The sequence below is a fragment of the Acinonyx jubatus genome, chromosome X (genome assembly GCF_027475565.1).
Source record: "Acinonyx jubatus isolate Ajub_Pintada_27869175 chromosome X, VMU_Ajub_asm_v1.0, whole genome shotgun sequence".
NCBI lineage: Eukaryota > Metazoa > Chordata > Mammalia > Carnivora > Felidae > Acinonyx > Acinonyx jubatus.
This window is the reverse complement of record NC_069389.1, coordinates 104,358,095-104,378,566: the sequence shown is the minus strand read 5'-3', so window position 1 is coordinate 104,378,566 and position 20,472 is coordinate 104,358,095. Positions and strand designations below refer to the sequence as shown.

At 50.7% G+C, this 20,472-nt stretch overlaps 1 protein-coding gene across 4 annotated transcripts in view; it reads left to right on the top strand.

Moving 5' to 3' along the window:
• Positions 1-20,472, top strand: part of ELF4 (E74 like ETS transcription factor 4) — a 50,063-nt gene that overhangs the window by 2,646 nt on the left and 26,945 nt on the right. Inside the window, exon 1 of one of the 4 annotated variants that reach the window (XM_053201685.1) lies at positions 4,429-5,621. The exons of 1 other annotated variant lie outside the window; for it this stretch is intronic. The gene's annotated coding sequence lies outside the window, so the exon portion shown is untranslated. Of the gene's footprint in view, positions 1-4,428; positions 5,622-5,685; positions 5,908-20,472 lie in introns of those variants that run through there. 2 more of the 4 variants (XM_027054393.2, XM_027054394.2) reach the window with 2 other exon arrangements.

Genomic DNA, 20,472 nt, shown 5'->3' with positions numbered 1-20,472 from the left:
TTCCGTGAAATGACTCATACTGCACCTTTACAGACATTAAATGTTGTATTTTTCTGGATGAAACAACAACCCTCGACCCCTGTTGTGATGGCAGAGTGGGGAAACTGAGTGGCTGCACTCCTTTTGGGTCTCTGTCTAGTGCACATCTCTGGCTTGTCCTTGCCTCCCTGTGGGATGGGGCAATCCTGAAAGAGCAGAATCATCTACCTCCTGACACAGACCTCAGCCCAGCACTGCGCCTTGGCAGGATGTGAAGTGGGTGAAAGTCAGGCTAACAAGCCCCCCTCACAGTCTTTCCCCACTACTCCATCCCCAGACTCGAGGATCTGGAGTCAGGCCTGGTACCCCCAAGCTGGTGACCCAGCCTGAGCCCTTCCTGATCTCTCCTTTCATTCCAGCACCCCTCCGCACCTCTCCTGGGTCTGTCCTTACTGCCACCTCTGAACACAACTCCAGGGTGTGCCATTCACCGTGTAGGTACGTAGCACCCCATGCAATGTGACTGGAGCCTCCTCCACTGCCCTGAGCCTCCTCTCCACCTCTCCACCTGAGAAGGGAACACCTAGCTTGGTGGCTTCATGCTCCCTGTCCCCCAGCACATTCAAGGGGGGCCCCAGAAATCACTTGGCACCTCCTCCAGGAAGACCTCTATATGTTGACATCTCTCTGCCCCCCCATCCCAATCTCTGCCCCCAAACAGCAGCCCCTTGGGCCAAGGCCCCCTTAGACCCACTCGTTTTTTCCTGCAGGCCATGAGGGGAGGTGCCTTTGGGGTGTTGTTGGGCATCTGCGCAGGGCCGCAGGGCACAGCGAGGCTGCCAGCCACACAAGATGACACATCAGAGGTTGAGGAGTTAACTCTAGTTCCACTGGATCGTGGCCTCAACACTCTGCATGCTGCGCTGCCTCTGATAGGTGCCCCAGAGTAGGCGCCTGCCCTTGGCCCTGGTCCCAGGGACTTTTCCATGGCTCCAAGATAGGGGCTAAGGGCCAGTAGGATTAGACTTCAGTGGACTTGCTTTCATTTGCTGAACTCTGCTTGAAGCCACTTCTTCCTTCTTTTTGGCAAATGAACCAAAGGATTGAGTCTCTCCTCCTCCTCCCACCTCAGAAAGCTCCCACCAACCCAGAGGCCTGGCCTGAAGGGCACTAAATCTGTTTCCCAAACACTAGGCCCACTCCCGGCAGTGTATATGGTGGGGACAGCGCCTCCCAGGAGCCACTGCACTGAGTATGGACATAAGGAGCAGTGACTCAAGGCTGTAGCACTTGCTATGTGAGGCTGTCATCTCACTCCACCGGACCCTTGAACTGCTCACCAGCCCTCCAAGAGGTGAAGCCCAGAGGTCCTCTGAAGTTTTGTAGGAGATATTCTGGTGCCCGAGCCTGTCACAGCAAAGGCCTAGAGTGGAACTGTGTAACTCTCCATTTTAATGAGAGCAACTTGGGGTGGGGGGACCAAGTGGCTTTCCAAGATCCCCAGCCAAGGAAGGTGGCTGGCCAGATGAAAGTCATGATCTGAGAAGTTGTTCCCAATGAAATCTTCCCATCTGCATGCCTTTTCTTTGGCCTGGGCACACCCCCCCCCCCCACCCGTAGTCCCCAGTATGGACATGGCCAAGAGACCACCATCTGGGTAAGGAGCACTTTGGTATATAACCTACCTCAAGGAATTCTTATATTGCAGCTACCCAACAATCTTTTTTGAAGTTTATTTATTTATTTTGAGAGACAGACAGACAGAGAGAGAAGGGAGGGAGGGGCAGAGAGAGAGGGAGAGAGAATTCCAAGCAGGTTCCACACTGTCAACGGAGGCTGGATCGCACAAACTGAACTGTGAGACCATGACCTGAGCTGAAACCAAGAGTCAGGTGCTCAACCAACTGAGCCTCTCAGGCGTCCCCTGAATAATCTTTTTATTTAAAATTTTGTTTAAATGTTAGCTTCCTTCTGTTTTTTTTTTTAAAGTTTATTTATTTATTTTGAGAGAGAGAGAATGAGCATGAGTGAGGGGAGGGGCAGAGAGAGAGGGAGAAAGAGAATCCCAAGCAGACTCCACTTGGTCAGCACAGAGCCCAACGTAGGGCTCAATCTGACAAACCTTGGGATCGTGACCTGAGTCAAAACCAGCAGTTGGACACTTAATGGATGGAGCCACCCAAGACCCCCCTCCCACAATCTTTTTAGAATACTCATTATGATGGCCAGCCACAACCTGGGATGTAGAAATTGCTGTCTGTCATTTGGAGCTCTCTAGGGCCTCATCACATAAACCCAATGGAGGCAAATCTGGTGTTATTGAACATATCAACAGAGGAATGATTGCTGGCTGTTCAGAAAGGATTATAGGGGGCTTCTCAGCTTTACAGGTGGGAGGATTTCTTTTAAACTATAACTTCTCTCCTGGCTTTTGAGTATGCTTCTTATTCTGAAAGTCCGATTGATGGGTGACTTTTCTAGCTTGTATCTGTGGTGGAAAGTAAGGGCCATGGATGGCTACAGTAAGTGTGGCACTGTGGTATTTTGTTCTAGCCACAGGTTTGAATAGAATTTGTTGAGGCCAAGGGGTTAAGAGGCGGGGAAGCAACCAGTCACTTTGTCTCTAAAGAACCTGGGCTATTTGCAGGAGAACATAGGCACTGCTTGAAAGAGGGGAGAAAGAGAACCTGAGAAAGTTGCCAAGGTGGGAAGGCAAGTTGAATACTGGAATGGCAAGCTGGCCCTGCACAGGCTGTGGGCAGCCAGAAGGCCCCCCACTCTTGGAAGGATCCATGTTCTGAGGCTCAAGAGGACTGAATTGGAGTTGGAGGGGTGGGGGGGGGGACGGGCTGGAAGGAGAAAGACTGAGAGTGCACACTGGATGGTGCAGTCTGGGCATCCATGGGCAACTCGAGAAGGGGAATTCCTGCCAAGTCAGGGAATGAGCCACTGGCAGAGACAGCATGGCTGTCATCAGGAGTAGTGATCTCAGTCGGCTGGTCCCTCCTGGCTGGGGCTCACCCAATGGGTAAATGGAAGAGTGGGGAGCCAGGTGGGGAAGGGCTGGCAGTCTGGGGAGCAGCAAAGTCATTGGGAAGGGCAGCCTGGTTGACCTGGAGCCATGGAGCCAGGAAAGTCACTCGTGTGGCCCATGGCTTCCCAAGGCGAGGTCAGCACAAGATATTCATCAAGGGGGGGGGTGGGGTTTGCTTTGGCTGCAACTCCCAGATTACGGTGCTGTGGTTAGTTCCGAGTGGCTGAGGAAGGTGGGAACTTACGGGATTCCCACAAATGGGCTCCAGGTCACTGGCAGGTATTAGGACCAGTCACTGTTAGTTGGTTGGCACAGTGCTTGACCTCTTTCCCAGCCCTTCCCAAGAGGAAGACCTCTCCTCTGGCTTTGCCATGCCTTGAAGCTTCAGATTTGGTTTAAACCACAAACATTTATAGGAGGGATCTCACCATTCGTCCTCAGCAGCTTCTGGCCTGGACCGATCAGTCTCTCCTGAGAGCTGGGTTAGAAAAGTGCAGTGAGGATGAGGATGATGCTGAAGGTAGCTAACATTTATTGAGGGGTTACTAGACACCAGGCACTGCCATAGACGTGGGTTATGTTATTCAGTCGTCACTACAGCCTTTTGACGTAGGTTCTTATTATTCCCAACTTAAAAATAAGGAAAGTGAAGCTCAGAGAGTTTAAGTGACTTGCCCAAAGACACATAGCTGATAAATGGTGCAGTTGGAATAGGAACTCAGGACTGTCTGATGTTAGAGACCACTGAACTCTTAGCAAAATGGAAAGGTATGTGTGTTTGTGTCCACTGGTGAGTTTCAAAGTCAAGATAAAGGGGGTTTAGGGATAGGTGGGACCTACCACGACTTTGACCTCGAGAAGGGAGCCTCACAGACCAGAGACCAGCAGACAATGATGTGGTTCCAGGATCCGGAATCCCCCCGGGGAAAGCATGCCCACTTAGAAAAGAAAAAAAGTGGGAATCTGCTCTTGGTGCTTATTTCAGGGACTTGGCTATATAGGTAGCCAAGAGATCTCGAGGGCCAGTGCCCCAGTCCAGTCCCTAGGTTTTTCCCTGGAAACCTGTAATCTGCAGCTGCCTTCACCACCATCATCCACCACCACTCATGTCCCCAAGTCCTGTGCCAGGGACCATCCTTTCCCAAGGCTGGGGAAGCAGGCAGATGCTGGTGGTTGAGCAGGTCCCTGAACTTCAGGCCCTTTGGCCACCCCTGCCCCACAGAAAGCCGTCGTCCTCTGGGGCCCCTTCAGCTTTCCTGCTTTCTGTCAAGGAACTTCAAAGGCTGAGGCTTGTCCTCCAGACCATGTAGAGCCATAAGAAGTGACAATTTCCAGCCATTTCCCTCCTAGAGCCTCTTAGTTGTGGGACCAGATGGGGGGGTGGGGGCTTTTATGGTTGCTGAGGCAGGTCAGAGGAGAGGGTAAGGGGGAGATAGAATGGGAGCCTGGGGTACAAGTGGATGCCTCAAACAGGGCAGCTTGGCTTTGGAGAGAAGGGGAGCCTGAACTTTTCCCCAGCACCCCAGCACTGCCTGCCTTTGCACCTGCTGTGTCAGCCCTACTCTCCCTACTCAGCCCTTCCCCTGATTCATGTCTGCCTGGTCTCCCCCACCAGGAGCCCTAGGCTCGACTTCCTTAAGAAGTCCCCCAAACTCTCCAGTCACCCCAAGCGCACGATGATGCATTTGGCCCGGGATCCTGCGGTGTTTGGCATATAGCTCTCAAATTGTATCCTCTGGGCATCTCCTTGTCTCACCCACGCGCTCCTCCCGCCCTCCCGCCAGGTCCGCACACAGCAGGCGCTCAATAATCTGGAGTGCAAGCGTATGGGCCAAAGGCGTCAAGCGAGCGGTGTGTGCAGGCCGCGAGGGGCCTGAACATAAACACCCGGGGTCCCCTGAGAATAGATTTCTCTCCCGGGCATTGTGTGGGGGCCTCTCACCGGGAAGGGCCCCGACAGGGATAGGAGAGCCCCGCACCCGCCACGCGCTAGCCGACTTAGGGGCACTGGCCAAGGCAGGGGCGGGCAATACGGGCTCTGCAGGGGCCCTGCTCTCGCGGTCCCCGGGGGCGAGCGAGCGAGCCGCTAGGGGAAGGAGAGGCCGAGCGGGCCCCTGGCACGGCTCCCCCTGCCGTGCTGGCGACCGCGGCGGGCCGGGGGTGGAGGGGCGCTGTTTCCACCAAGACGCCTCGTCCCTCCCTCGCTCCCTCACCCACCCCGCCCGCCCGCGGTCCCTCCCGTCGGTCCCTCCCTCCGGCTCTTCCCTCCCTCCCGCCCTGCCTCCTCCGCGCCCGCCCCAGCCGCCGCCTGCGGGGACGTGTGTGTTTCTAGTGCAATTTCCCCTTTCGCTCGGGTGTCTCAGTGCAGGTCTCCGCCGGCTCGCGCCCCCTCCCCGGGCGCCCCCGCTGCCCCCTCCCTTGGCCTGGCCCTCCCGGGCGGCCACCCAGCTACCCCCCGCACTCCACCCCGCCCCCCGGAGTCGTTTTATCAGGGGCGCCGGCGTCTCACCTGGTATTTGCATCTCGCCCTCCAACTTGCCATTGGCGGCGCGACGTGTGGGAGAGCCCTGTGCCTCGCCCGCCCGGACCAGCCTGCCCCGGCGCCGAGGTGAGTCACGGGCGCGGGGCCGCGGGGGCAGGCGGGCAGGGAGGAAAGAGGGAGGGAAGGAGGGAGGGGGACGGTGGCCCCGGCGGCCGCGGGGACCGACCGGGCGCCGCGCTCAACTTCCACTTCTCCTTTCGCCGGCGCCGAAGTCCCGGCGCCACCGGCCCGGCTGGCTTCTGAGAGGAGAAGGCGAGCTGGCGGGGGTGGGGACCCTCCTCTGGGCCCCCGGAGCGGGGAGGGGACCATAGCGACCGATCCCAGCCCGGCGACCGAGCCCACTCGGCCTCAGGTACGTCGATGGCGCCAGTTCTTCGAGCCATCGGGAACCTGGAAAAGTTTGCCCGAGGGGGCGGGATCGGGGGCGCTGGGGCCCCTGCGTGTAGAGTTGGGGGCCCAGGGAATGGTGGGAGAGCCCTGGCGTGTTGAGTCCCGCCCTTGCCTCGCCCCACCGCGTGTGTGTTGGGGAACCCGGGCTTCCGAGCCGGGGTTAGAAACGGAATCGAATTCCCCAGTCAGGGCGGGGGGCCAGTTTTCCCGCGACCCGGGCAGCCCGGGTTCCCTGACAAGGCCGATCGAGACAGAAGCCCCCCAAAAACTCGAGGCTCGAGGGCGGGAGGTCAGACCGCACAGTGGCTAGGCTGCCAGATTGATCGGCAGCCGGCCCCTGGGGCCTCTGGGGCCAGGCGCCTTAGAGTAACACACACACACACACACACACACACACACACACACACACACACACACACACACCTATGACTTGGATAATTGGATCGCCAAAATAGGGACCTCTTGGCAGAGACCAGAGTTTCCGTGTGAGCAAGCCGCCAGCCCTCCCGCTCCCGCGTTCCCGCTCTCCCGGTTTCTCCCGCCTCTCTGTTCCTTCCTCTTCTGCCGGCAAGGGGATTGAGCAGATACACAGCGCGGGGTGCCATACCGGCAAGCGCCTTGCTTTGGGGAACTAATGAGGCGGTAGCCGCTTTATGAATTTCTGGTCCCTCCACCGCACCATAACTCTGCTGCCCTTTCCTCATGACTGCGTGTAGGGACATGGCCTTTCTCACCAGAGTCACCTTCTGACCCCTTGGTACCTCAGCTCAGCCAGGTTCTCCCTGGCTCCCCCCACCCAACACCCCAGCCATGGGATTTGATGGCAATTTGAGTCCTGCCCCTCATCCCTGTACCCCAGATAGAGGCCTGTCTGGTCCTGCAGCTTCTTCTGGTTAATGTTTGACAGTTCATTGTAGCTAATCATTTTAATTAGCTCTTAAAGTGGGGAGGAACAGTTAACCTTGGACTTCTTGATTTTGGCCTGGTGGGGCCTCAAATGGGAGGAGTGCTAGGGAGGTGGGGAGGTAGGAGCGGAAGTGAGGTCACCACCCCAGGGCCTGAGCCACCACTGCTTGGCCCCAGCAGCTGGTGGGCCCGCCCATCGGGCACTCACCCCCTGCAAGCTGACCCCTAGCCTGAGTGCCAGGTTGGACAGGGTTGAAGGGAACAGATCTAGGTCTCCCCTTTGGGGAGACAGGACACTTTGGCACTAAAAAATGCCTAGGGAACACGTATGCCCGGCAAGAATGCAAATCCCTCCACACAGTTACATGGTTATAGCAGTTAGTTACATGGTTATAAGGTGCTTTCTCAACCATTGATTCAGTGGACCCAGAGCAGGAACAGCCTAGTGGGGGAGCTGTCTTGAGTTAAGTGAAGGACTTAACTATCTTGGAGGACTTGTGTGGGGAAGAGGCTGCCTTGCATGTGGGTTGTTTCTGGGGCTGGGTTCAATTCAAAACCTGAGATGTTTGGGGGGGGGGTGGTGTTGAGCAGGCTCCATGTTGCCACCCTCACCCAGCCTCTAGCTGTGAGCCGAAGGAGTGGCTTGTTTGCAACTATGTCTGGCATTCCTCCCACTGCTACACTGTTTGCTCGGTGGTTGCTCAGGAACTGGCGCGCACCCCTGGACAAGCTAGGGGCCTGAAATCCACTCTCCCCCTGCCTAGTGCTAAGTGGTGGCTCAGTGGCTTCTGTCTTCTCTAAATTGGGATCTAAACATGAGGGTGCTGTGGTCTGTCATTCATAGGCCTGATTGATAGAATATCCAATATGTCCCAAGCCTGCAAAATTCAGGGCTTTTGTCTCTGAAGAGGCCCAGCCAGCCAGGCACAGGCTGATGGGATTGCTTTCCCAGGGAAATCCCTGCTCCTAAGCTTGGCCTTGGGCCTTGCCACTCCCCACCCCGCAGCCCCCAACTTTCTCATTTTATCTTCCATCCCTAGAGCCAGACTGTCTGGGTCTAAAACCCAGCTTTGGGGGCGCCTGGGTGGCTCTGTTGGTTAAGTGTCTGACTTTAGCTCAGGTCATGATCTCGTGGTTTTCATGAGTTAAAGCCCTTGTGTTGGGCTCTATTCTGCACTGGTGGTGCGGAGCCTGCTTGGGACTCTCTTTCTCTCTGTCCCTTCCACACTTGCTCTCTCTCTCTCTCTCAAAATAAGTAAATAAATTTAAAATAAATAAATAAATAAATAAATAAATAAATAAATAAATAAAACCAGCTTTGTTATTTACTAGCTACGCAATCCCAATCAATTGTATGCCTCTGTTTCCTCATCTTTCAAATGAGCCCTACTTCATAAGGATGCTCTGAAGATCAAGTACATCAATACACATAAGCTGCTTATTAGAACAGCATATGGCACATAGTGAGCATGAATTAGCATTATGGTGTTTTCTAATACAGTGCCTAAAACTGAGACTCCACTCAGCAAACATTTGCGGAGAGCCAGTCATGGTAGCAGGCATCAATGAAGTGGCAGTGAGGAAAATAATGGAGGTGAAGAAGACACCACCTGCCTTCCAGGATTGTGTATACCTTCTGTTGCAGGCCAGAGTTGGGATGTAGGGTGTGGGGTGTGAGAGGGAGCCAGGGAGAGTGGCTACTCATCTATATAAATACGCATAATCCAAAGCCAGCCTCGAATATCTGAGCTAGTGTGAGGAGCCAGGCGCCCCAGACTTGGAGGCTTCTCCTTGCCAGGGAACCCTGGCTGGGTTCTGGTCTGGATGCATCACCTGAATTGCCTTGGGATTTGGATGAATGATGGGGAAGGGAGACCTGCTTCCTTCATGGGCTGCAGGTGGTGAGCATTCAGTGGCCTGATTTGTTGGGTTCCAGGGCAGGATGGCATTACTTAGGGCCACCCCCAAACACCCCTCTAGCCCCCTGCCATGCACCCCCCAGAGATCTCCTGCTGAACTGGGAAGGGCCTCCGGCAGCCTTCTGTCCTCAAGCTTGGGCCTGACCCCAACCTGGGCTTGGTTATCTCTCCAGGATTTCTAAGCTGCAAAGAGGTTTCTGGCTTCGCTGCCAATTTATTTCCTTTGTGGTTCTCAGACTGAAAACTAGTTCTGCAGGGGAGAAAGGAAACTCATCCGAGGTACCCAGAATCCTATGGGCGCTTTCCTAGAGGTCAGAGGCTTTTCTCATCAACACCAACCCGCCTGCAAATCTCTGGCCGCTGAGCCTCACATGGTCTGTAATAGTGGCCACACCAGTAATGCCCTATAGCTCAGGCCCCGGCGCTGGTTGCCAAGGAACTGCTGGTCGGGGTGCTCGTGAGGGTTCTGACCTCATAGGGGCTGCCGAGTTTCAATTCAACAGCCATTTATTAACACGTACTGTGTGCCCAACCTGTGCTAGGCACTGTGGAGGAGACAGCAGAGGAGGTGGTGGTGTAAAGATGACTAAGACCCTGAAATGATCAGAGGCGAGGACAAGTAGCCTGGACCGCGACTGGTCAGGTGCTAATTGTGCTCCTCAGAGCAGGGGCCAGAGGCGGGCCAGAGCTCTGAGGTCGGCAGTTGGAGGAGGGAGGCAAGGCTTTGTGAGGTCCGAGGCTCAAATCTAGCTAGACCTTGAAGCGGGAGGGGTCGGCGTGGGGGAGATTTGGCTGGGCAGACAAGGGAGAAAAGACGCCTTTCTCTGTCTCCCCTGGCTGCAGGCTGACCTTCGAAGTCTGGATAATTGTTTGGCAAATGCATGTCACATAAAAGACCAGGTCAGGGGGTGTGGGTGGCTCGGAGCAAACCCCTGATCTCCCCTCCAAGGAGAGATAGAAAGTGGCCGACCCAGACTGGGAGCCCAGCGTGTACTGATAAGACACAAAGGGTAGGCAGGCTTCCTCGCCACCCAACCTGAAGGGATTTTGTTTTGAGCTACCCCACCCCCACCAACACACACATACACACACACACACTCACACACACACACACACACACACACACACACACACACACACACACCCTGGGGAAAAGAGGGGAAGAGAGGTAGAAGGCACCAAATGCACGGGAAGATTGACACACCAGTAGTGTTCACAGCAGGCTTGGCCTGGTTGGGTCCCACCTTTCCCAGGAGTTCTGGGATTTCTCTGGAAGCCTGGAGGTTCAGGTGGAAGACAGAGATTTTCATTTCCTCAGCCAGCTTGGGAACCGAAGAGTCTAGAGAGTCCCACAGGTTTCTGCCCAGACCATGCAGACAAGGGCAAGGACTAGCCATATATTTGTTCTGCTGCTTCTGTGTCTCCCATTGCTGAGTGTAGAGAGGAACTTGGCTCTTGTTGGGTTTAACTGGAGAAAAACACCCAGACACACACATCCCCCCTCCCCCGCATCATTTTTTTCTCTCTCACTGCCCTCTTTCCCTGCCCCCTCCCCAGCACATGGCAACACCACAGGGACACACCAGAGTGCCCTGACTTCTTGGCTGGGAAATCATGTTCTAAGGTGAGTTTCTTGGCAGAGACTCCAACCTTCTATCAGAGGAGAAGGAGGCTCAGGGAAAGGTGTTTCATGCAGGAGGGTCTGTAAGGGAAAGTACTGGAACGTTTCTTGAACCAACAAGAAGAAAGAGGCTAAGCAGCCTGCCTGGGTTGAGCAAGCTTTGCCTTAGGTTCCCACCTTCTTGATGGACCATTTTATTGTCCCAGTGCTGGTACTTCCTGCTTCTCAGTTCACCTGCCCTTCCAGAAGCTTCCTTTCTTCTTCCAGGCTAACCCAATATACTTCCAGTGAAGTGTGTTGTCTAGAAGGGGGAAGAGCACAGGCTCTCTGTGTCCATATTCCAGACCTGCCACTTACTGACTGTGTGAGTTTGAGCTAGTCACTTAACCACTCTGGGTCCCGGTTCCCACCTGCCAGGGTTAGAATGTGGATTAAATGAGATAAGGCATGTGAAGCGCTCAGCATGGTGTCTGGCCCATAGTTCCTGCCCAATAGGATAGGTGTTAGCTGCTATTATTCCTGTGGCTGATGCTGTGCTTGTTGTCACTTACCCCTTCACACCCTTGACTCTGCCAACTCCAGGGATCCATCGCTTCTCTGGCAGTACTGGCAGGGCCTGCCATACCCATTCCTAAAACTGAGATGGAGATTTCCCGTATCTTTCTGCTAACCTTTTGTTAGCTCTGCCATCACACTGGAGAAGGAGGGGATACGGAAGAAGACGTGTGTGTGCAACATACAGTCTTTCCATGTGGCAGGCGGTGGTGCTGTGAAGAGCAAAAAGCAAGTCTTTAGTGTCTTTATTCACATTGCCATCTTTATCTCTTTGCCACTTTCATCTTGAGTATCATTGGCTGTGGGAATAAGAGTTAAGTTAGTTCCTCTGAGAGAAGGCCTCATGTTCCATCCCTGGCAAGTATTTAGCAACCATCAGTTTGTTATTATTACCCTGCTGAGTGTTGAATTCTGGGAGCCAACTGGCCAACCGCTGCTCACTTTCTCCCTCCTTTTACTAGAATTAGATTATGCATCCATTCGGGGCTAATGCCCAGAGGCCTTGGGTTGGAGCTGGGGCACTGCCTTTGCCCAGAAGAATTCCCAGGGTGCTGAGTGCCATCTCCATTCCAGAGGCCTCCCAGAAAGTACCTTGGAGGTTCCATCTGCTATTAAGTGCATCGTGTTTGCCCAGGATAAATTAGACCACCCATGGACCACTCCTGAGCCACTTACTCAGCGCCTTTGTCTCCACCCCTCAGGTTTAGAACTGCTAGGCCTTGGGGGATGGGAGAGTGGGCAATTAGTCTTAACCTCCCCAAATTCCTGATGACCTGATAGCAAGGAGGTACTTAGACATAGATTTAGGAGATAATCAGTCTTTTTTCCCATGTTGCCCCCAGAGGATAAAACAGGCTAGTTCAGCTGTGTTGATTCTGTGAGAATCCATGCCCAGAAAACACCTGTCTGTTACATTAGGTGACCAGTTTCTTGGTGCCACTCTGATCCTAAAAAAAAAAAAAACAAACAAACAAAACAAAACAAAAAAACAAAAAACAAACCCGGGGCGCCTGGGTGGCTCAGTGGGTTAAGCGTCTGACTTCAGCTCAGGTCATGATCTCACGGTCGGGCTCTGTGCTGACAGCTCAGAGCCTGGAGCCTGCTTTGGATTCTGTGTCTCCCTCTCTCTCTCTCTCTCTCTCTCTCTCTCTGCCCCTACCCCTGCTCATGCTCTGTCTCTTTCTCTCTCAAAAATAAATAAATGTTAAAAAAAAAATAACCCAACCACAGCAGACCCAGCCCCCTGCTCTGAAGGATCTAAACCCAATTCTAGAACTTTAGTAATACACATGCACTTAGCCCCATAGTGGGCTATTTGCATATTGTAATATGGTTGCCATTGTAATGATAATTAGCACTTCTATCGTTACATCATTACCCTTTTTTTTTTTTTTTTAGTGATTAAAGAGCAATTCAAGACTGTTTAGGAGTAAGAGACTTTAGTCTCCCAGCAAGTTTGATAATTACAATACAATATTGTTACCTATATTCACTATACTGTGCATTAGAGCTCCAGGGCTTATTTATGACTCATTGTAACAGTTTGCATCTTCTAGAGTTCTATATAAATGGAATCATGTAGCATGTTCTCTCCTTTTGTATGGCTTCTTTCAGTCAGCATGTCCATACATAAGTATTTCATTCCTTTTTATTGCTAAATAACGTCACATTGTATGGACATATGATACATCGTTTATCTATTCATTGGTCAACAGACATTTGGTGGCTTCCCTCCCTCCCCACTCCTCGTGTTGGGCTATTACAAACAAAGCTGCTATGAACATCTGTGTACAAATCTTTGTATAGCTATATATATGTCCTTTTCTCTTGGTTGAATACCTAGGACTGGAATGGCTAGATCATGCAATAGTTGTAGGTTCAACTTCTTAAGAAACTAACTGTTTTCCAAAGTGGTTGCACCATTTTATACGCCCACCAGCAGTGTATGAGTTCTGGTTGCTCCGCACCCTCACCAACACTTGGCGAGTCTTTTTAATTGTAGCCATTCTAATAGATGTGCAGTGGTATCTCATTGTGGTTTTAATTTGTATTTCCCTAATGATGGATGAGGTTGAACATCTTTTTATATACTTATGTGTCACCAATATATCTTCTTTGGTGACGTATCTGTTTGAATCTTTTGCCCATTTGAAAATTGATTTGTTTTTCGTGTTAGAGTTTTGACAGTTCTTTATACATTCTAGATACAAGACCTTTATCAGATGATGCATGCTTAGTAAAGATTCCCACCCCACCCCACCCCCCCAGTCCCTGGCTTGCCTTTTCATTCTCTTCACAGCATCTTTTGAAGAGCAGAAGTTTTTTCTTTTTAATTTTTATAAAATCTTTTTAATGTTTATTTACTTTTGAAGGAGAGAGATACAGAGTGTGAGCAGGGAGGGGCAGAGAGAGAGAGAGAGAAGGAGGCACAGAATCCAAAGCAGGCTCCAGGCTCCAAGCTATCAGCACAGAGCCCGACATGGGTCTTGAACTCACAAACTGCAAGATCATGACCTGAGCCGAAGTCGGACGCTTAACCGACTGAGCCACCCACACTCCCCAAGAGCAGAAGGTTTTAATATCGATGAAGTCCTACTAATCAATTTTTATTTTTATGGATCATGCTATTGGTGTTTTATCTAAGAACTCTTCACCTAGCTGTAGGTCACATATTTTGTCTTATGTTTTCTTCTATAAGTTTTAGAGTTTTAGGTTTTACATTTTGGTCTTTCGATCCATTTTGAGTGAATTTTTCTATGTGGCAAGAGGTTTGAATCCAAATTTATTTTTTCTCTTTTTACATATAGATATCCAATCACTCTAGTACCATTTGTTGAAAAAGCTATTGTTAGGCTACTGCAGCTGTCATTATATATGTAGGCTTATTTCTGGACTCTGTATTCTGTTCCACTGATTGATCTATTTATTTATCTTTACACCAATGCCAATTTTTTTATTAATTTAACTTTGTAATCATTTTTGACATCACGTAGTGTTAGCCTTCCAACTTTGTTCTTTTTCAAAGTTGTGTTTGCTTATTTTAATTATTTTGCAATTCCACATGAAGTTTAGAATGAGATTGTCAATATCGTTTTCTTTTAACACTTGAATTTACCCTATTTGCAGTAATTGTTATAACAGATATGTTTGGTTGTGCTTTTGTGATCTTGTTTTATAACCATGGATGACCCTGATGTAACTGTCATTTAGAAGATGCTTAGGGGTGCCTGGGTGGCTCAGTTGGTTAAGTGTACAACTCTTGATTTCGGCTCAGGTCATGATCTCGTGGCTTGTGAGTTCGAGGCCCATGTTGGGCCCTGCACTGACAGTGCAGAGCCTGCTTGGGATTGTCTCTCTCTGCCCCTCCCTCTCTCTCTCCCTGTCTCCCTCTCAAAATAAGTACATAAATTTTAAAAAAAGAAGGTGCTTGATCTTTTCATTGATATTCTTCAACTAAAGAGTTCCAAAGTTCACAAACTTATGTATTTGCAAAATAGGACTATTTATTATTTGCCCTTCATTTACAAACCATTTTTGGTGACTGGGCCCATGATTATCTGCTCCATACATCATTTTGTAAATACCAATCATATCCCTTCTCAACCTTTTCTGTCTGGACAACATAAGGCCTCTTTTAAAAAAAAAACTTGTCTTCGGGGCATGTGGATGGCTCAGTTGGTTAAGCGTCCAACTTCAGCTTAGGTCATGATCTCACAGTTCGTGAGTTCAAGCCCCACATTGGGCTTGCTGCTGTCAGCAAGAGCCTGCTTCAGATCCTCTGTCCCCTTCTCTCTCTGCCCCTCACCACCCTCTCTCTCAAAAATAAATAAACATTTTTTAAGAAAAGCTTGTCTTGGGGCGCCTGGGTGGCTCAGTCAGTTGAGCATCCGACTTTGGCTCCAGTCATGATCTCATGGTTTGTGAGTTTGAGCCCCGCGTCGGGCTGTGTGCTGACAGCTCAGAGCCTGGAGCCTGCTTCGGATTTTGCGTCTCCATCTTTCTCTGCCCCTCCCCTGCTCGCACTCTGTTTCTCTTTCTCTCTCAAAAATAAATAAGCATTAAAAAAATTACAAAAAAAAACCCCTGTTTAAAAAAAACAACACAGAAAAGCTTGTCTTCATATAGTTATCCTCACTCCCTGTTCTTCTGAATCATTTTAGGTCTTAGACCTGATCCAGAATCATGAAATCTTTCCAGAGGGTCCAGTGATCAGATCAGCACCCAATATGCCCAGGGTGGAAACACTGTGGTTTTGTACAAAGAGAGAATGCTTTGGTGATCATCTGATTGATCACCAACCGCCTTCTTGATGAAGCTTGGAATAAATGACTCTAGCTAGCGTGTGTTTCCCTAAACAGACTCATGGAGCAAGAGGGGACAAGTAATGTTTGAGACTGGAGACCTTTGTCCCCCAACTCTGTTCCTAATGCCACCCATAGATCGTGGCTCTCAGATCAGTCAGGACCCGGGATCTCTATTTTAGAGATCTCACTTGAAGAGACTTCACATGAACTTAATTCACGAATGCCCAGGCCTGTGCTAGAATCAGGAGAAGATGAGCTAGGCCTTGGTTCCATGGATTTGACTGCCTATTGGGGAAACAAGATACACACATGAAATAATTAAAGAGTAGTTCAAGCCTATGTGGCGTTAAGAGCTCCTGTGGTCGAATTTGGGCTAGCATCTAGAAAAGGGGGCTCCATAGGTGTGCAGTCTAGTTATCAGGGTATCAACAGCTCCATGTGTTTGGGGAGCTTGGATGGGACCTTGCTGGATGGGCATTATTTGATTAACCAAAACAGAGCAGCAAGGGCATGGCAAGCCTGAGAAACTCCGTGAATGAGCCTGGAATGTTCCCTCAGGGGACCATGAGGAGACCACTGGGCTTGAAGCCCAGGCTTGAGTTGGGAAATCATGGGAAACAAGGCTGAGTAGGTAGGGTGGAGTCAGACTGTGAAGGACCTTTGGAAACCAAGCAGATGAGTTTGGATTGTAAAGCTTTGTGGAGTACAACTGGTATGGCCACAGCCATTGATCTAAATGTGTGCCCTGGAGTAGGAGTTGGTGCTGGCTCAAAGGCTGAGGGAGGAGCTAGGCAGAGGCAGAGCCGTGACTAGGACTTACTCTTCCTCAGTCCCAGTCAAGTGGGCTTTCTGTTGCACCAGGCCTGGTTGTTAGTCTTTCTAAGGCTTTCGCATCCACTCTATAACAGCTTCCTCACATGGACCACAGGTGGGGGGAGTAGATGGTGAAGGCCGGATTGCTCCACGGCTAATGGTGTGAGAGGAGGCAGCACCATCAAGAAATACCTGCCTGGCTCCCCTGCCCCCACTATTGCCCCAGAGCCACTCTTTAGGTTAGGGTAGGGTAACTCCAGATGGCCTTTTAAAGGGAAATGTGTTAAGGAGAGAGGTGACACATTAACCTAATGTCACCCATTAACACATTGACACGAAATAGTTTGTGATTTTTCAGAGTGGTGGGGAAGTCATTCCTGGGGAGATGGGATGGTGGTTTATGGAGTCTTGACTGCTACCATGGTCAGTCAGAAGAGTTCTGGGCAGCATGAGATCTATAGTGCAGAGCAGGGTAGGAGGCCCAAGTCTGTGAGAGCCACATGACTTGACATGCCTGTGGTTACATAGTCCATTAATGGCAAAATTGCCTTAGCAGAGTCTTTCCAAACTTTCCCACCCAAGCGCCCCAAACTATTGAATTCTATCCCAGGGGCCTAGAAGGACACAGTCGCATAAATCTCTTTGAAGTATGGCATTTTATCTTAAGTGAGAATGTTGCAATCTACTGCCTAAATCTATTTTTTTTACTGTTTATTTATTTACTTTTGAGAGAGAGAGAGAGAGAGAGAGCAAATGAGGGAGAGGCAGAGAGAGAGGTAGAGAGAAAATCCCAAGCAGGCTCTGCGCTTAGTGCAGAGCCAGACACGGGGTTCGAACTGATGAACTGTGAGATCATGACCTGAGCCGAAACCAGGAGTCAGACGCTTAACCCACTGAACCACCCAGGTGCCCCTGCCTAAGTATATTTTAATAGATTTATCAGCAAACAACATGAAACTCCTGAAAGATGAGCTGGGTTTGGACTGTTGCTTTGATTCTTACTGTGGGGCTTGGTCAGCTTTACCAAGCAGGCTGTGTCCCTGTGAGACCTGCTTATGGACAGGTCAGAACTTGAACTTTCAGGATCTTAGCCCAAAGTTCTGGAAGGCATATCCATCACCTGCAGCTTGTTCATTTGCCTGCTGTCCCCATCCCTGTCCCCCTCCTTGGTTCAAACTTATTTGATGGAAGAATCTAAGCCCTTATGTTCCCAGGGAAAGCTGTTGGGCTTACTCAGTGCTTAGTTAGCCCTGGCCTTATCTTAGCCTTTAGTGGGTGAGCAGATCCCAGGGTAGGATGGAGACAGTGTGGGCCTTATGAAACTCTGATGTCAGCATGGATTGGCTAAGGCCATACCTACAGATTCCCCAGCCTTCCTTCCTCCACCGGGTTCAGCCTATGACCCCTCATTCTGTCCCACCTTTAGCTTGGAGTGTTTACAGTTCTCCTCAGTTAGAAAAAAGAAAACATGCGGGTACTCTCAGAGCCTGGTGTTGCCCGTGCTCATCTCTTCTTGGTGGAGAACAGAAGAGCCGTCAAGGCCTCCAGGCCAAAGTTGTCCTTCTCAGTGACCCAAGCACCTCATTCCTGTCCCCATAGCCTGCAGATAGAGATGATGACAATATACAAAGAATGCTTGCCCTCCCCCAGCTTGGGCAAGGTGGATAAAGCACTATGAATATTCAGGTTTCACTCTGGCAGGCAGCAAGACTTCATCCACACCCCCTGCCTGCCAGGGATGTAAGGGGGTTCCAGACTCGTGTGCCTGCAATGGCGAAACCACGGGCAGGTAGGGCCCTGGGCAGACTGTCTGGGCTGGGCGGGGCGGGGCAGCCGACTGGGTGAGGCACAGATTCCCCAGGCTGATAAGACAGCCTGTAAACACCCAGCAAGGGGAGGGGGCAGAGGGCAGGCGACCAGATGGCAGGAGAAGGGGGGAACCGGAGCCCAGGCCTAGCTGCAGGAAGTGGGGTTTGATGTGGAAACATCCTGTCCAGCAGGGGCTAGACCATCAGCAATCACTCCCTCCACCAAGGAGGCAAGCTCAGCACAAGGTGGGGCTGCCTGGGCACCAGGCCAAGAACCTGGTGCCTGATATCTCCAAAGGACATGATCATTGGGTCTCTAGGATGGCTTATTCTCCCACCTAACACTGCTGGTGGGGGGGAAATCAGGACCAAGCTACCCACCTCCCATGCAGAAACTCAGCAGTGGAATTGTCTGAGACAATCTGACTCTCACAGGAATGTCTTGGTCATCACTATCAGTGAAGGGCATCACTTGGAACACCTAATTGTGTCCAAGACCTACTGCAGCTCTTGGAGAAGAAGCACATATCTGACACGCCATTCTGTTGCATCTTGCAGTACTTTATAATTAGAACCTCGGAGGGTAACGGGCGCCTGGGTGGCTCAGTCAGTTAAGCGTCCGACTTCAGCTCAGGTCATGATCTCGCGGTCTGTGAGTTCGAGCCCCGCATTGGGCTCTGTGCTGACAGCTCGGAGCCTGGAGCCTGCTTCAGATTCTGTGTCTCCCTCTTCCTGTCCCTCCCCACTTGCACTCTGTCTCCCTCTCTCTCTCTCTCAAAAATAAATAAACATTAAAAAGTTAAATAAAAAAAAAAAGAACCTGAGAGGGTCAGAGCTGGTATAGCCTTTTGCAAGGGACCACCAAACTCATTCACTTCACTTCACAGATGGGGACAGTGGGGTCCAGAGAGCGGCAGGCACTTGGTGATGCTCATGGCAGACCTAAATGAAAGTCCCTGGCCTACAGCATTTTATACTGCCTACCTTATTGCTTAAGGTCCAGCCACCAGCCCTCCTGCATGAGGCTGGCCCAGCTTTGCACAATCACTGAACCTCAGCATTTATCCTTGCTTAGGGTTGTGAGGACTCTGATAGAAGGCAAGAGCCTCAAAATCAGAAATCAGAAGACCTGGAGTCTGGCCTGAGCTGCTCTGGCAACTTGCACATGGTCTTGAGTGAACTGCTGCCACTCTCTGGGCCTCATTTTTGTTTGCTTGTTTGTTTTAAATAACAGTTTAATTTGATTTAGTTCAATGCCATACAGTTCACTCAATTATACACTCAAAGTATATAGTTCGGTGGCTTTTGGTATACTCACAGGGTTGTATCCATCACCACAATCCATTATAGAAGATTTTCATCATAAAGAGACTCTATACCCATTAGCAATCACTTCCCATTTCCTGCCAACCTCTGGGCCTCAGTTATGGAGAGATATTTGTTATAGATGTATTTTTTTTTAATTTTTTTAACGTTTATTTATTTTTGAGACAGAGAGAGACAGAGCATGAACAGGGGAGGGTCAGAGAGAGGGAGACACAGAATCCGAAACCGGCTCCAGGCTCTGAGCTGTCAGCACAGAGCCCGATGCGGGGCTCGAACCCACTGACCGCGAGATCATGACCTGAGCCGAAGTCGGCCGCCCAACCGACTGAGCCACCCAGGCGCCCCTGTTATAGATGTATTTTGGGGAGAAAAACCCAGCAATATTATTTAGGCATATGGGCTAACCCAGCTTACTGGGAACTTAGAGATGAAGAGACGGTACCAGGTGCACCTGGGTGGCTCAGTTGGTGGAGCATCTGACTCTTGATTTCGGCTCAGGGTATGATCCCAGGGTTATGGGATTGAGCCCTGCATCGGGCTCAAGGCTGACGGCCCAGAGCCTGCTTGGGAGTCTCTGTTTCCCTCTCTTTCTCTGCCCCTCCCCTGCTCATGTGTGTGTGTGTGCGCACACACACACACACACACATACACACACAACACACATACTCTCTCTCTCTTTTTCTCTTTCTCTCTCTGTCTCTCTCTCTCTCTCTCAAATAAAATTTAAAAAAATGAACAGACCCTACCATAGAAAAGAATAGGGTGGGCCTGGTGTTAAGTCCCTGGCCATGGGCCTGCCGTCTATGAGGTACTCAGGATTGACTTCCCATAAATGTTTGAATAAACATGTGAATGAATCAACACCCTGAGATAGGAACCCAGACTTACATTATGTGTAAGCTGAGAGCAAGTGTATATTTATGAGGCAGGGACCATGACATGATCACTACAGGTCTGGATCCAGGAACTCTCTGACAACAGTAGGCCCTTTGAGGTACAGGAATAGAGACGGCCTCCTTCATCAACAGAGCTGGAAGCCTCCTATTCCATGTACCCTTCCTCCATATCTGGCCACAGGAGCTCAAGTTGTAACTATTTTGGTGCAGACTTGGCCCAGAAAGTTAGAATTCACTTATTAGATGGAGCTTTGCTTCAGACTGAGACCCTGAGGGGGATGGGTCACAGACCTGGGAAGCTTTTGTTGAAGGGGCATCACAGAGGTTCTGAGCATTCAAAGTTGGGTGTTGTGAGCAAACCTTGGGCTAGGGATCTAAG